The sequence below is a fragment of the Petromyzon marinus genome, chromosome 54 (genome assembly GCF_048934315.1).
Source record: "Petromyzon marinus isolate PM22_M1 ecotype Great Lakes invasive population chromosome 54, UKy_Petmar_22M1.pri1.0, whole genome shotgun sequence".
In the NCBI taxonomy this organism is placed as follows: Eukaryota; Metazoa; Chordata; class Hyperoartia; order Petromyzontiformes; family Petromyzontidae; genus Petromyzon; species Petromyzon marinus.
Window position 1 is genome coordinate 5,696,765 of NC_133720.1, and position 6,127 is coordinate 5,702,891.

The 6,127-nt window shown below is 50.9% G+C and overlaps 1 protein-coding gene across 1 annotated transcript in view; it reads right to left on the reverse strand.

Annotated features, from left to right (window-relative positions):
* LOC116954212 (cysteine-rich secretory protein LCCL domain-containing 1-like) overlaps positions 1-5,538 on the reverse strand; it is a 39,945-nt gene extending 34,407 nt beyond the window's left edge. The window contains exon 1 of the mRNA XM_032974752.2: positions 5,268-5,538. The gene's annotated coding sequence lies outside the window, so the exon portion shown is untranslated. The remainder of the gene's footprint in view (positions 1-5,267) is intronic.
* Positions 5,539-6,127: the final 589 nt, after the last annotated feature.

Below are 6,127 nucleotides of genomic sequence, written 5' to 3' on the forward strand. Positions count from 1 at the left end.
GTGTGTATGTAGTGTGTGTAGTGTGTGTATGTAGTGTGTGTGTATGTAGTGTGTGTAGTGTGTGTGTAGTGTGTGTGTAGTGTGTGTAGTGTGTGTATGTAGTGTGTGTAGTGTGTGTATGTAGTGTATGATGTGTGTGTAGTGTGTGTGTAGTGTGTGTGTGTAGTGTGTGTATGTAGTGTGTGTAGTGTGTGTATGTAGTGTGTGTGTGTAGTGTGTGTACTGTGTGTGTAGTGTGTGTGTAGTGTGTGTGTAGTGTGTGTGTAGTGTGAGTGTGTTTGTAGTGTATGTGTGTAGTGTGTGTGTAGTGTATGTAGTGTGTGTATGTGTGTAGTGTGTGTGTGTAGTGTGTGTGTGTATTGTGTGTATGTATTGTGTGTAGTGTGTGTATGTGTGTAGTGTGTGTGTGTATGTAGTGTGTGTGTGTAGTGTGTGTAGTGTGTGTAGTGTGGTGTGTGTAGTGTGTGTAGTGTGTGTATGTAGTGTATGATGTGTATGTGTGTAGTGTGTGTGTGTATGTGTGTATGTAGTGTATGTATGTGTGTAGTGTGTGTATGTGTGTAGTGTGTGTGTGTAGTGTGTGTAGTGTGTGTAATGTGTGTATGTAGTGTATGATGTGTGTGTGTAGTGTATGTGTGTATGTGTGTGTTGTAGTGTATGTAGTGTGTGTTTGTGTGTAGTGTGTGTGTGTAGTGTGTGGGTGTGTGTATGTAGTGTGTGTAGTGTGTGTATGTAGTGTATGATGTGTGTGTGTAGTGTGTGTATGTAGTGTGTGTATGTGTGTAGTGTGTGTGTGTAGTGTGTGTATGTAATGTGTGTATGTAGTGTATGATGTGTGTGTGTAGTGTATGTAGTGTGTGTATGTGTGTAGTGTGTGTGTAGTGTGTGTAGTGTATGTATGTAGTGTGTGTATGTAGTGTGTGTAGTGTGTGTATGTAGTGTATGATGTGTGTGTATGTGTGTAGTGTGTGTGTGTAGTGTGTGTGTGTAGTGTGTGTGTGTAGTGTGTGTGTGTAGTGTGTGTAGTGTGTGTATGTAGTGTATGATGTGTGTGTGTGTAGTGTGTGTAGTGGGTGTAGTGTGTGTGTGTAGTGTGTGTATGTAGTGTGTGTATGTAGTGTGTGTAGTGTGTGTATGTAGTGTGTGTGTATGTAGTGTGTGTAGTGTGTCTATGTAGTGTGTGTGTATGTAGTGTGTGTAGTGTGTGTGTAGTGCGTGTGTAGTGTGTGTGTGTAGTGTGTGTAGTGTGTGTGTGTAGTGTGTGTGTAGTGTATGTAGTGTGTGTGTGTAGTGTGTGTGGTGTGTGTGTAGTGTGTGTTTAGTGTGTTTGTAGTGTGTGTAGTGTGTGTAGTGTGTGTATGTAGTGTATGTGTGTAGTGTGTGTGTGTAGTGTGCGTGTGTAGTGTGTGTGTAGTGTGTGTGTGTAGTGTGTGTAGTGTGTGTGTTGTGTGTGTGTAGTGTGTGCAGTGTGTGTGTGTAGTGTGTGTATGATGTGTGTGTGTAGTATGTGTGTGTAGTGTGTGTGTGGTGTGTGTGTGGTGTGTGTGTGGTGTGTGTGTGTGGTGTGTGTGTGTAGTGTGGGTGTAGTGTGTGTAGTGTGTGTAGTGTGTGTGTGTGTAGTGTGCGTGTAGTGTGTGTGTGTAGTGTGTGTAGTGTGTTGTGTGTGTAGTGTGTGTAGTGTGTGTATGTAGTGTGTGTGTAGTGTGTGCGTGGTGTGTGTGTGCGTGGTGTGTGTGTGCGTGGTGTGTGTGTAGTGTGTGTAGTGTGTGTGTAGTGTGTGTAGTGTGTGTGTGTAGTGTGTGTATGTAGTGTGTGTGTGTAGTGTGTGTGTGTAGTGTGTGTGTGTGGTAGTGTGTGTGTAGTATGTGTGTGTAGTGTGTGTATGTAGTGTGTGTGTGTGGTGTGTGTGTGTGTGGTGTGTATGTAGCGTGTGTATGTAGTGTGTGTGGTGTGTGTGTAGTGTGTGTGGTGTGTGTAGTGTGTGTGTGGTGTATGTAGTGTGTGTATGATGTGTGTGTGTAGTGTGTGTGTGTTGTGTGGGTGTAGTGTGTGTGTGTAGTGTGTGTGTAGTGTGTGTGTAGTGTGTGTATGTAGTGTGTGTAGTGTGTGCGTGGTGTGTGTGTGTGTGCGTGGTGTGTGTGTGTGTGCGTGGTGTGTGTGTAGTGTGTGTAGTGTGTGTAGTGTGTGTGTAGTGTGTGTGTAGTGTGTAGTGTGTGTATGTAGTGTGTGTGTGTAGTGTGTGTGTGTAGTGTGTGTGTGTGGTGTGTGGTAGTGTGTGTGTAGTATGTGTGTGTAGTGTGTGTATGTAGTGTGTGTGTGGTGTGTGTGTGGTGTGTATGTAGTGTGTGTATGTAGTGTGTGTAGTGTGTGTGGTGTGTAGTGTGTGTGTGTGGTGTGTGTGGTGTGTGTAGTGTGTGTATGATGTGTGTGTGTAGTGTGTGTGTAGTGTGTAGTGTGTGTATGTAGTGTGTGTGTGTAGTGTGTAGTGTGTGTGTGTGGTGTGTGGTAGTGTGTGTGTAGTGTGTATGTAGTGTGTGTATGATGTGTGTGTGTAGTGTGTGTATGTAGTGTGTGTAGTGTGTGTATGTAGTGTGTGTAGTGTGTGTGATGTGTGTGTAGTGTGTATGTAGTGTGTGTATGATGTGTGTGTAGTGTGTGTATGTAGTGTGTGTATGTAGTGTGTGTATGATGTGTGTGTGTAGTGTGTGTGTGTGGTGTGTGGTAGTGTGTGTGTAGTATGTGTGTGTAGTGTGTGTATGTAGTGTGTGTGCGGTGTGTGTGTGGTGTGTATGTAGTGTGTGTATGTAGTGTGTGGTGTGTGTGTGTGTAGTGTGTGTGGTGTGTAGTGTGTGTGTGTGGTGTGTGTAGTGTGTGTATGATGTGTGTGTGTAGTGTGTGTGTGGTGTGTGTAGTGTGTGTGTAGTGTGTGTGTAGGGTGTGTGTGTGTAGTGTGTGTATGATGTGTGTGTGTAGTGTGTGTGTGTAGTGTGTGTGGTGTGTGTGTAGTGTGTATGTAGTGTGTGTATGATGTGTGTGTGTATGATGTGTGTGTGTAGTGTGTGTATGTAGTGTGTGTAGTAGTGTGTGTAGTGTGTGTATGTAGTGTGTGTAGTGTGTGTGTGTGATGTGTGTGTGTAGTGTGTATGTAGTGTGTGTATGATGTGTGTGTATGATGTGTGTGTAGTGTGTGTATGTAGTGTGTGTATGTAGTGTGTGTATGATGTGTGTGTGTAGTGTGTGTGTGTAATGTGTCTATTTAGTATGTGTATGATGTGTGTGTGTGTGTATGTAGTGTGTGTAGTGTGTGTGTGTGGTGTGTGTGTAGTGTGTATGTAGTGTGTGTATGATGTGTGTGTAGTGTGTGTATGTAGTGTGTGTATGTAGTGTGTGTATATGATGTGTGTGTGTAGTGTGTCTATGTAGTATGTGTATGATGTGTGTGTGTGTATGTAGTGTGTGTGTATAGTGTGTGTGTAGTGTGTATGATGTCTGTGTGTAGTGTGTATGATGTGTGTGTGGTGTGTGTGTAGTGTGTATAGTGTGTGTGTGGTGTGTGTGTAGTGTGTGTGTAGTGTGTGTGTGTGGTGTGTATGTGTAGTGTGTGTAGTGTGTGTGTGTAGTGTTTGTATGTAGTGTGTATGTAGTGTGTGTGTGGTGTGTGTGTGTATGTAGTGTATGTAGTGTAGGGCTGGGTGGTAGTGTAGCGGTTAGCGCGCTGCGCTACGAACCTGGCGAGGCGAGTTCGACTCCCGCTCACGGCCAACACCGCCAGTGACGATTATCTGAACCGGCTCCTGGGCCTTCCCCTAGGTTGACTCAGCCTCAAAAGAGTACTTGGTGGGGTAACCAGGCAGGGGTAACGAGGCAGGGATAACCAGGATTCCAAACTGCAACAAAAGCGGTGAATGCGTCATCGCCCCCTGCGGAGAGACTCTGGGAGATGAGGGAGACACGGAGAGATCGGGGAGACGAGGGAGACTCTGAGGGAGACTCTGAGGGAGACTCTGAGGGAGACTCTGGGAGATCTGGGAGACTCTGGGAGATGAGGGAGACTCTGAGGGAGACTCTGGGAGATGAGGGAGACACGGAGAGATCGGGGAGACGAGGGAGACTCTGAGGGAGATGCTGGGAGATGAGACGCTGGGAGATGAGGGAGACTCTGAGGGAGACTCTGAGGGAGACTCTGAGGGAGACTCTGAGGGAGACTCTGAGGGAGACTCTGAGGGAGACTCTGAGGGAGACTCTGAGGGAGACTCTGAGGGAGACTCTGAGGGAGACTCTGAGGGAGACTCTGAGGGAGACTCTGAGGGAGACTCTGAGGGAGACTCTGAGGGAGACTCTGAGGGAGACTCTGAGGGAGACTCTGAGGGAGACTCTGAGGGAGACTCTGAGGGAGACTCTGAGGGAGACTCTGAGGGAGACTCTGAGGGAGACTCTGAGGGAGACTCTGAGGGAGACTCTGAGGGAGACTCTGAGGGAGACTCTGAGGGAGACTCTGAGGGAGACTCTGAGGGAGACTCTGAGGGAGACTCTGAGGGAGACGCTGGGAGATGAGGGAGACACGGAGAGATCGGGGAGATGAGGGAGACTCTGAGGGAGACTCTGAGGGAGACTCTGAGGGAGACTCTGAGGGAGACTCTGAGGGAGACTCTGAGGGAGACTCTGAGGGAGACTCTGAGGGAGACGCTGGGAGATGAGGGAGACACGGAGAGATCGGGGAGATGAGGGAGACTCTGAGGGAGACTCTGAGGGAGACTCTGAGGGAGACTCTGAGGGAGACTCTGAGGGAGACTCTGATGGAGACTCTGGGAGACACGGGGAGATATCGGGGGAGGGAGACTGCTCGAAGCCTTAAGGAGGAGAAGTACAGCACAGACAGGAGGACTGCCCAATGTCAGACCTGTCGGGGTGAGTGGGGAGATGTGGAGGGGAGATAAAGGGGCAGACAGAGAGGGAGACTGGGCGAGGGGACCTGGGACAAGGGGTCACGAGAGTCCCCTGGAGCACGAGGCGGGGTTCGCACCCTCCCAGGGGTCGGTAATAGCGGCAGCTGGCAGGCAACCCCGTGGGTCCCCAGCTCCCTGTGAGTCCCAGCATGCCCCCCTGCCCTTCTCCCTCCTCCCCTGCCCTTCTCCCTCCTCCCATACTCTACCCTCCCTGCCCTTCTCCCTCCCCCCCTGCCCTTCTCCCTCCTCCCCTGCCCTTCTCCCTCCTCCCATACTCTACCCTCCCTGCCCTTCTCTCCCTCCCCCCCTGCCCCGTCGTACCGGACCGCCGCAGGCCGTGCGCAGCTCCCCGCGTCGTGCGGGCAGCGGAGTCGGAGCCGCGGGCCGGGATGGCGGGGAGGAAGGGCGTTGGGAGGGAGTCGCGAATCCCAGCGCCCGTGTCTCTCTCCACTCTCGTGTCCCGTGTCTCGACTCTCGTGTCTCGACTCTCGTGTCTCCCTCCCTCTCGTCTCAAGGACGAAGCCAAGAAATGCAGCTCGCTCCTTCGCGCTCTCAGCTCCTCCTCTCGTCCTCCCCCCTCCCTCCCGTCTCCAGTTCTCACCCCCCCCCACCACCTCATTCTCGCTCCCCCTCATTCCCCCCCACCTCCCTCCCTCTCCCCCCTCACTCCCCCCTCCACCTCCCTCCCCTCTCCCCCCCACCTCCCTCCCCTCTCCCCCCTCCCTCTCCCCCCACCTCCCTCTCCCCCCACCTCCCTCCCTCTCCTCTCCCCCCTCACTCCCCCCCACCTCCCTCCCCCTCACTCCCCAGTTCTCTCCCCGCTCCCCTCTCTCCCTCCTCTCTCTCCCGCAGCCCCCGTGGGGTGAAGAATGAAGGGCGGAGCTGGCTCGTTCCTTCTCTCTCTCTCTCTTTGTTTCTTTGCACGATCAGAGGAGACAAGAAGAAGATGCTGCTCGGTCTAGTCGGCACTTTGCTCCGTTCATCATTTCGGGTTTTTTTGTTTTTTTAATGCTTTGCTTTATGTAACCCCCTCCCCTTTTTTGTCTCGCTCTCCCTTCTCCTCTCTACCCCCTCTCTCTCTCTACCCCCTCTCTCTCTCTACCCCCTCTCTCTCTACCCCCTCTCTCTCTCTACCCCCTCTCTCTCTCTACCCCCTCTCTCTCTCTCTACCCCCTCTCTCT